Raw genomic sequence first — 10,653 nt, forward strand, 5'->3', positions numbered from 1 at the left:
CACGGCTGGGAAGCCATTTTTGTTGCGGACGAAGTTCGGAGATCCGAAGTATGCCCCTCTGGATCAATTATGGAGTTCTGCAGACGCGTACTTGGACTTGGCAACGAGTGTTGCTGATGTGACTGAGTTTTTTTAAAGATCAGAAAGATCATCAAGTGGAGAGGTTGTTCTGGTCGCAGTTCAGTGCTCCCACGCGTCCGCTGCTGTTAAATGAACAAATGGCCGAGTGGGCTGAGCTCCATAGATTGTCCGGACTTGCCATGAGGTCTGTCGTGGATCATCTTTGGCCGGAGGGACCAAGGCCGAATAGTTATTTTGGTTTAGTGCAACGATTCCTTGGTGTCGTGCCGCATATCGACGTTGTAAAGAGGTCGGCGTGCATAGAGGGTGCGCGGATGGCTCTTGCCCGTGTTAAGACATACTGGGCAGAGATGGAGGCCACCGCTATTGCAACCCAAGATCCGGCCGTAGGCCAGGTGCTCGTTTAATAGAGGCTCGGTGCTCGAAGAGTATCATGTTCAAGTGACATGTTTCCCAATTGTAAAAACAATGCTATTTGGATTATGAAGGTTGTGTTTATACTTTTGCCTGAAAGTATTATGATGCCTCCTGTGCGGTCGTTTATGTGTGTATATAACCTGAAAGTTTGCAGTCGTCGGCTTCATCCCCCACGCATATTATGCGGGGGTGTTCGGAAAAGCGCGTATTCACACTTGATCCAACGTCTTGGTCCATTAAGGAGGTGATAGCGCGGCGAACAAGGCAATCGGACTATATTGCTTTAACACTTTCACTTAGCCATAGGAGTTTGACGGTGGGGCTACTATATAGCCCATGGTACTTCCGCGCTCATCCGAATACGGGGCACGTACATACATGACCAGGAAACCGGTCCTTTGTTAATGCGGAGGAATCGCGAAGATTCCGCTGAGTCATCGAGTGGTTGACCAGTCTCGCGCTTTATCATGACAGTCAGTTTTCGGCTTTTTCTACTGAGGTGCTCGTCCAGATGAACCAGGGCACAATCGCAGTAGTTCTCCTGATGCCACCTTAGCCGATAGAGCGGAACGTAAGGTAGCAAAACACGGGAGCCGGGCAAACCCAACTATTGACCAAAGACATCATTCGGAGCTGATACATATAAGGGCAAACTCGCGACGCCGAACACACCCTATGGTATTCAGACTTTACAACATATACCGGGCTGAGTAACGCCCTTGATAATGAACCCTAAATTTCCAGGTACGTGCATTAGTCTGACGTGGCGAAATGCCAATAACGCCAGCATCCCTCACGGTTGTGTTGAGTATCCGGAGGGTGTGAAGCAACAAGAGACAGTAAAAAAAGGTCTACACAGGGTCTTAATCTAAAAAAGAAACCTTTGAACGGGGCCCTGTTGCATGTCTGCGCCTGTGTCTCCGTTGTGCAGTATCCTGGAAGGGTGTAGCACGATGATCATCTGTAAGAGAGAAAAACCCAGGTGAAAGTTTTCGTGCGAAAAACTGGTTATTCTTAATAAACGATTAAAATTCAATCTAAATAAGGTCAAGCCGAACTGTAGTCATTTTTACATGCGGGAAGCCCCTAGCACCACCTATGGGGGTATATCCATCGACCCAATCTCAGGTTTATCCGAGCTGTTACAGCTAGTGGTGCGCCGGACTCGTCTAGGCCTGTCCGCGGTCTTGACGACCGATCATTTATTCTGGTTGGAGAGGCCGTTCAGTGTTCGGCTGCTAGAGCCGCCACACATTCTTCCGCACGTAAGGAGCGCTCTATGTTTCCGCTAACTATGATGATGCCACGTGGACCGGGCATCTTAAGCTTAAGATAAGCGTAATGCGGTACTGCATTAAAATGAGCGAAGGCTGTTCTTCCGAGTAGTGCATGATAGCCGCTTCGGAATGGAGCGATGTAGAAGGTTAATTCTTCGCTTCGGAAGTTGTCGGGAGAACCGAATACAACCTCTAGTACTAGAGAGCCCGTGCAGCGGGCCTCTGGGCCTGGTATAACTCCTTTAAAGGTAGTATTGCTTTGGGTGATTCTTGTCGGGTCTATCCCCATTTTGCAGACTGTGTCCTGATATATCAGATTAAGACTACTGCCGCCGTCCATAAGGACTCGGGTAAGATGGTATCCGTCAATTATTGGTTCTAGCACCAAGGTAGCCGATCCTCCGTGTCGGATACTAGTCGGGTGATCCCTGCGATCAAAAGTGATCGGGCAGGCCGACCAAGGGTTGAACTTGGGGGTGACGGGCTCTACGGTGCATATGTCTCGGAGTGCGCCCCTCCTCTTTGTTACGTGAATCATGTTCACTATTTTGACCTCTGATGGGATTTTTTCCTGTCCCCTAGTGTTTTGCTGGCGAGGCTCATCCTCGTCTTCACTTGGTGTCTCCCTCCCCTTGTGTTCGGCGTTTAGCTTGCCGGCCTGCTTGAAGACCCAACATTCTCCGTTGGTGTGATTTGCAGGTTTGTCGGAGGTGCCATGAATCTGACATAATCTGTCTAGAATCTTGTTTAGGCTAGACGGTCCATCTCTGCTGCCTTTGAATGGCTTTTTCCGTTGACCGGGTCGAGAGCCCCTGAATCCGGCGTGTTGTCTGGGCTGTCTTCATTGTTTCGACGCTTGCTTTTATTGCGTCATGGTTTTCCATTGCCATCCCTGACTTCGGATGTGCCTGGGTCGCTGGTGCTGCTACGGGCCAGCCAACTATCTTCGCCCGCGCAAAAGCGGGTCATAAGGCTTGTTAGGGCTGCCATTGTCCTCGGTTTTTCCTGGCCGAGGTGTCTGGCGAGCCATTCGTCCCGGACACTGTGTTTGAAAGCCGTTAAGGCTTCGGCGTCCGGGCAGTCGACAATTTGATTCTTCTTAGTGAGGAATCTGTTCCAAAGCTTTCGGGCTGACTCTCCGGGCTGTTGAATTATATGACTTAAATCGTCTGCATCCGGAGGTCGGACATAGGTCCCTTGAAAATAAGCCCTAAAAGCATCCTCAAGCTCTTCCCAACTTCCAATTGAGTTTTCGGGGAGGCTCTTCAGCTAGTGCCGAGCCGGTCCTTTCAACTTGAGGGGCAAGTATTTGATGGCGTGGAGATCATCTCCGCGAGCCATGTGGATATGAAGGATAAAGTCCTCAATCCAGACCCCAGGGTCTGTCATTCCGTCGCATGCGTCTATGTTCACGGGTTTGAATCCCTCTGGAAACTCGTGATCCAGCACCTCATCGGTGAAGCATAGGGGTGCACGGCACCCCTGTATTTGGATGTGTCATGGCATTCTGACGGTTGTAGCGTTCGGCTTTGATTCTGTGCCGGAGCGCGCTTCCTAGATCCGTAGATGGACCTGGTTATACCGGCTTTTTGGTGCAAGTCCTCACGTAAATCGTTTGCTGACTTATGTGTGACATCGTTAGCCGCCCTGTCGCGGCCACGGGGTGGTCGATCCGGCTGATCAGCCGTTTTATTTTTCGGCTATTATAGGCTCTAAAGCCTCGTCATCGAATTCAGGCAGCAGCTTGCGCTTTGGATAGCTCTTTGTGTGGCGACTGCCACCGTACTTTTCTTCAGTGTCGAGCACTTTGTTCCGTCTACTGTTGAGTGTATTTTGTGCGGCCTTAAGCCTTTGCTTCTGCTTCTTCAGACTCCTCGCGGTGGCAATAAGCCTTCTATGGAGGTTCTCTTGCGCCAAGTGCCTTTCCGGGATGATGTGTGCATCGTCCTCCGGACTGTTCTCCTCTTCGGAGACAGGTTGATGAGCTTTACCCTCGGCGTCGCCGTGATCGGACAGCGGCTCCGTACTATATTCGCCGTCTGCTGGTTCATCCTGCTCTGTCGCTGTGTCCATGTGGTCGTCGTTTCCTCTGGAGTCGACCGGGGTATTATTCTTTCTTGCGCTGTTATCGCTGTTTTTGCCGAGGCGGGATTTGGAGCGGCGCCTACGTCGTCGCTTTGGTTGCTTATCGAGGGGATTATCCTTCGCTGCATCCTTCCGTTCCTTGTCATTGTTTTCTTTTGGTGTATCCACCATATATATATCGTGTGATGAAGTGGCTGTCCATCGCCCTGTGGGCGGTGGTTCCTGTTCCTCTCCTGCATCGTCGTCCATACCGTCGATGTCTTCGGAGTCGAAATCAAGCATGTCGGTTAAATCGTCGACAGTGGCTATTAAGTGGGTGGTGGGTGGGGAACGAATTTCTTCGTCGTCCGCTTCCCACTCGAGCCGGACATAGTTCGGCCGAAGGTCTCCTGACAAGGAGAGAGACCTTAATGAATCTAGCACGTTGCCCAAGGGCGAGTGGTGGAAAATATCCGCGGAGGTAAACTCCATGATCGGTACCCAATCAGATTCGATAGGCACGGACGCAAGCGGTTCGGAGCCCGTGGCCAGGGACGAATCCAAGGGTTCGGCAACACAGGTCTCATAAGAGGTGAAGTCAGTATTCGGCTCTAACGCTGCTGAGTGTGCGACCTCCGTGGCGGGGTCCATCCACCCGTCCTCGGACGGCGTGATCTGCTCCGGATTGAGGGCTAGAGTAGCCACAGGTCTGATCTCCCGAACACCGCCCGACGGCAGAGTTAAGTCATGCTCGTCGTGACCGTGCGGCGCACCTGACATGGGCTCGAATCCGTCGAAGATCAAGTCTCCGCGGATGTAGGCAGTATAGTTTAAGTTTCCAAACCTGACCTGACGGCCAGGGGCGTAGCTCTCGATCTGCTCCAGATGGCCAAGCGAGTTGGCCCGCAGTACGAAGCCGCCGAATACGAAGATCTGTCCGGGGAGTGAAACCTCACCCTGGATCGCATCGTTGCCGATGATCGAAGGAGCCATCAAGCCTTTATCGTGACGGCACAGTGGAACTCTCAATGAAAGCACCAATGTCGGTGTCAAAACCGGCGGATCTTGGGTAGGGAGTCCCGAACTGTGCGTCTAAGGCGGATGGTAACAGGAGGCCGGGGACACAATGTTTACACAGGTTCGGGCCCTCTCGATGGCGGTAATACCCTACTTCCTGCTTGATTGATCTTGATGATGTGAGTATTACAAGAGTTGATCTACCACGAGATCGTAGAGGCTAAACCCTAGAAGCTAGCCTATGATTATGATTGTTTTTGTCCTACGGACTAAACCCTCTGGTTTACATAGACACCGGAGGGGGCTAGGGTTACACAGAGTCGGTTACAAGGGAGGAGATCTACATATCCGAATTGCCAAGCTTGCCTTCCACGGAAAGGAGAGTCCCACCCGGACACGGGACGAAGTCTTCAATCTTGTATCTTCATAGTCCAACAGTCCGGCCAAAGTATATAGTCCGGCTGTCCGAGGACCCCCTAATCCGGGACTCCCTCACCTGACAACGACGACGTCGCCGTCTCTATGCGGCACGGCCCCCAGGAGCTGTTGCGGCGGCGAGAGAAGGAGGGGGGGGGGGCGCAGGGAACTCGAGGCGTGGCGTGCCGGCCTCGATATGCTCGAGGACGGCTTCGAGTGTGCGGCCTGGTACACCCCACCATAGGTGCCGTCCGTCGGAGTTGTGGCGGCCGCGGGGCTCGAGGCCGTTGATGGCCGCGACCTGCTCCTCATGCCGCCGCTCGAAGTAGGCCGTCCACACTGGGTTGTTGTCAGGGGCGAACATCAGCTGGTTCCGCTGCGGATCTGGCATGGAAGACCGGATGCGTGCGATTTCGGCACGCCGGGCCACTTCGATGGGTGCGGGCGGCACCGGGACCCCACCAGCTCTGAGCCTGCAGGTACCCGGCACCCACATGTCTGGGGGCGCCTGGTAGTCGGCCTCGTATAGGAGGCGTGCCTCATCCTCGCGGAGGTGGCGACGGCCGAAGCCGTTCGCTGCTGCGCCGTCGCCTAGGAAGCGCTCGGCCATTGCCGTCGGTGGGGAGTGAAGGAAATATGCCCTACAGGCAATAATAAAGTTGTTATTTATATTTCCTTATATCATGATAAATGTTTATTATTCTTGCATTAATCGGAAACTTGATACATGTGTGGATACATAGACAAAACAGAGTGTCCCTAGTATGCCTCTACTTGACTAGCTCGTTAATCAAAGATGGTTATGTTTCCTAGCCATAGACATGTGTTGTCATTCGATGAACGGGATCACATCATTAGAGAATGATGTGATGGACAAGACCCATCCGTTAGCTTGGCATAATGATCGTTTAGTTTTATTGCTATTGCTTTCTTCATGAATTATACATGTTCCTCTGACTATGAGATTATGCAATTCCCGAATACAGGAAAAACACCTTGTGTGCTATCAAACGTCACAACATAACTGGGTGATTATAAAGATGCTCTACAGGTGTCTCCGAAGGTGTTTGTTGAGTTCGCATAGATCGAGATTAGGATTTGTCACTCCGTGTTTCGGAGAGGTATCTCTGGGCCCTCTCGGTAATGCACATCACTATAAGCCTTGCAAGCAATGTGACTAATGAGTTAGTTGCGGGATGATGCATTACGGAACGAGTAAAGAGACTTGCCAGTAACGAGATTGAACTAGGTATGATGATACTGACGACCGAATCTCGGGCAAGTAACATACCGATGACAAAGGGAATAACGTATGTTGTTATGCGGTTTGACCGACAAAGATCTTCGTAGAATATGTAGGAGCCAATATGAGCATCAAGGTTCCGCTATTGGTTATTGACCGGAGATGTGTCTCGGTCATGTCTACATAGTTCTCGAACCCGTAGGGTCCGCACACTTAACGTTCGATGACGATTTGTATTATGAGTTATGTGATTTGATGACCGAAGTTGGTTCGGAGTCCCGGATGAGATCACGGACATGACGAGGAGTCTCAAAATGGTTGAGACATAAAGATTCATATATTGGAAGCTATATTCGGACATCGGAAAGGTTCCGAGTGATTCGGGTATTTTTCGGAGTACCGGGGAGTTACGGGAATTCACTGGGAGAAGTAATGGGCCCTGTTCGGCCATACGGGAAAAGAGGAGGCAGGCCAAAGGGGAGGTGGCGCCCCCCACCCATGGGTCCGAATTGGACTAGGGGAAGGGGCCGGCGCCTACTCCCTCTCTCTTTCCCTCTTTCCTTCTCTCCTACTCCGAAAAGGAAAGGGATTCCTACTAGGACTTGGAAGTCCTAGTAGGACTCCATACTCTTGGCGCGCCCCTAGGGGGCCGGCCTCTCTCCCTTCCTCCTTTATATACATGGGTAGGGGGCACCCCAAAGGCGCTCCAAGATTTGTCTTAGCCGTGTGCGGTGCTCCCCTCCACAGTTACACACCTCGGTCATATTGTCGTAGTGCTTAGGCGAAGCCCTGCACCGGTAACTTCATCATTACCGTCACCACGCCGTCGTGCTGACGAAAATCTCCCTCGCCCTCAACTGGATCAAGAGCTCGAGGGACGTCGTCATGCTGAACGTGTGCTGAACACGGAGGTGCCGTACGTTCAGTACTTGGATCGGTTGGATCGCGAAGACGTTCGACTACAGCAACCACGTTACTAAATGCTTCCGGTTTCGGTCTACGAGGGTACGTGGACACACTCTCCCGTCTCGTTGCTATGCATCTCCTAGATAGATCTTGCGTGATCGTAGGTAAATTTTTGAAATACTGCGTTCCCCAACAGTGGCATCCGAGCCAGGTCTATGCATAGATGTTATATGCACGAGTAGAACACAAAGAGTTGTGGGCGATATTAGTCATACTGCTTACCACCAATGTCTTACTTTGATTCGGTGGTATTGTTGGATGAAGCGGCCCGGACCGATATTACATGACCGCGTTCATGAGACTGGTTCTACCGACGTGCTTCGTACACAGGTGGCTGGTGGGTGTCTGTTTCTCCAACTTTAGTTGAATCGAGTTTGACTACGGCCGGTCCTTGTTGAAGGTTAAAACAACACACTTGACAAAAAATCGTTGTGGTTTTGATGCGTAGGTAAGAACGGTTCTTGCTAGAAGCCCGTAGCAGCCACGTAAAACTTGCAAGAACAAAGTAGAGGACGTCTAACTTGTTTTTGCAGGGCATGTTGTGATGTGATATGGTCAAGACATGATGTGATATAATTTGTTGTATGATATGATCATGTTTTGTTAGAGTTATCGGCAACTGGCAGGAGCCTTATGGTTGTCTTTTTATTGCATAAGATGCAAGCGCCATATAATTGCTTTACTTTATCGTTATGCGATAGCAATAGTTTGCGAGACGACCATGTGACGACACGTTGATAGAGATCAAGATGATGGAGATCATGGTGTCATGCCGGTGATGATGGAGATCATGACGGTATTTTGGAGATGGAGATCAAAGGCACAAGATGATGATGGCCATATCATGTCACATATTTTGATTGCATGTGATGTTTATCTTTTTATGCATCTTATTTTGCTTAGTATGGCGGTAGCATTATAATATGACCCCTCGCTAAATTTCAAGGTATACGTGTTCTCCCTAAGTATGCACCGTTGCGACAGTTCGTCGTGCCGTGACACCACGTAATGATCGGGTGTGATAAGCTCTATGTTCACATACAACGGGTGCAAGCCAGTTTTGCACACGCGGAATACTCGGGTTAAACTTGACGAGCCTAGCATATGCAGATATGGCCTCGGAACACTGAGACCGAAAAGGTCAAACGTGAATCATATAGTAGATATGATCAACATAGAGATGTTCACCATTTAAACCTACTACATCTCACGTGATGATCGGACATGGTTTAGTTGATATGGATCACGTGATCATTTAGACGACTAGAGGGATGCCTATCTAAGTGGGGAGTTCTTAAGTAATATGATAAATTGAACTTAATTTATCATGAACTTAGTCCTGATAGTTTTTGCATATCTATGTTGTAGATCAATAGCTTGCGATGTAGCTCCCCGTTTATTTTTGATATGTTCCTAGAGAAAATTAAGTGAAAGATGATAGTAGCAATGATGCGGACTGGGTCCGTGATCTGAGGATTATCCTCATTGCTGCACAGAAGAATTATGTCCTTGATGCACCGCTAGGTGACAGACCTATTGCAGGAGCAGATGCATACGTTACGAACGTTTGACAAAGCTTGGTATGATGACTACTTGATAGTTTAGTGCGCCATGCTTTACGTCTTAGAACCGGGACTTCAAAAACATTTTGAAACGCCACAGAGCGTATAAGATGTTCCAAGAGCTGAAATTGGTATTTCAGACTCATGCCCGAGTCGAGAGGTATGAGACCTCTGACAAGTACTTTGCCTACAAGATGGAGGAGAATAGCTCAACCAGTGAGCATGTGCTTAGAATGTCTGAGCACTACAATTGCTTGAATCAAGTGGGAGTTAATCTTTCAGATAAGATAGTAATTAACAAAGTTCCCTAGTCACTATCACCAAGTTACTAGAACTTCGTGATGAACTATAATATGCAAGGGATGACGAAAGTAATTCCCGAGCTCTTCGCGATGCTGAAATCAGCAAATGTAGAAATCAAGAAAGAGCATCAAGTGTTGATGGTTAACAAGACCACTAGTTTCAAGAAAAGGACAAAGGGAAAGTAAGAGGAACTTCAAGAAGAATATCAAGCAAGTTGCTGCTCCCATGAAGAAGCCCAAAGCTAGACCCAAGCCTGGGACTGAGTGCTTCCACTGCAAAGGAAATGGTCACTGGAAGTGGAACTGCCCTACATACTAGGCGAATAAGAAGGATGACAAAGTGAACAAAAGTATATTTGATATACATGTTATTGATGTGTACTTTACTAGTGTTTAAAGCAACCCCTCAGTATTTGATACTGGTTTAGTTGCTAAGAGTAGTAACTCGAAACGGGAGTTGCAAAATAAACAGAGACTATTTAAGGGCGAGGTGATGATGTGTGTTGGAAGTGATTCCAAGATTGATAAGATCACCATCGCACACTCCCTTTACCTTCGGGATTAGTGTTGAACCTAAAATAAATGTTATTTGGTGTTTGCGTTGAGCATGAATATGATTGGATCATGTTTATTGCAATACGGTTATTCATTTAAGTCAAAGAATAATTGTTGTTCTATTTACATGAATAAAACCTTATATGGTCATACACTCAATATAAATGGGTTATTGTATCTCAATCGTAGTGATACACATATTCATAATATTGAAGCCAAAAGATGTAAAGTTAATAATGATGGTGCAACATATTTGTGGCACTGCTGTTTAGGTCATATTGGTCTAAAGCGCATGAAGAAACTCCGTGCTGATGGGCTTTTGGAATCACTTCATTATGAATCATATGATACTTGCGAACCATGCCTCATGGGCAAGATGACTAGAACACCGTTCTTCGGAACAATGGAGCAAGCTACTGACCTATTGGAAATAATACATACTGATGTATGCGGTCCAATGAGTGTTGAGGCTCGCGACAGGTATCGTTATTTTCTGACCTTCACAGATGTTTTGAGCAGATATGGGTATATCTACTTAATGAAACACAAGTCTGAAACATTTGAAAAGTTCAAAGAATTTCGGAGTGAAGTAGAGAATCATCGTAACAAGTAAATAAAGTTTCTACGATCTAATTGCGGAGGCGAATATTTGAGTTACGAGTTTGGCCTTCATTTAAAACAAATGTGGAATAGTTTCACAAACTCACGCCACCTGGAACACCACAGTGTAATGGTGTGTCCGAACGTCGTAA

Source organism: Aegilops tauschii, chromosome 2, assembly GCF_002575655.3.
Source record: "Aegilops tauschii subsp. strangulata cultivar AL8/78 chromosome 2, Aet v6.0, whole genome shotgun sequence".
In the NCBI taxonomy this organism is placed as follows: Eukaryota; Viridiplantae; Streptophyta; class Magnoliopsida; order Poales; family Poaceae; genus Aegilops; species Aegilops tauschii.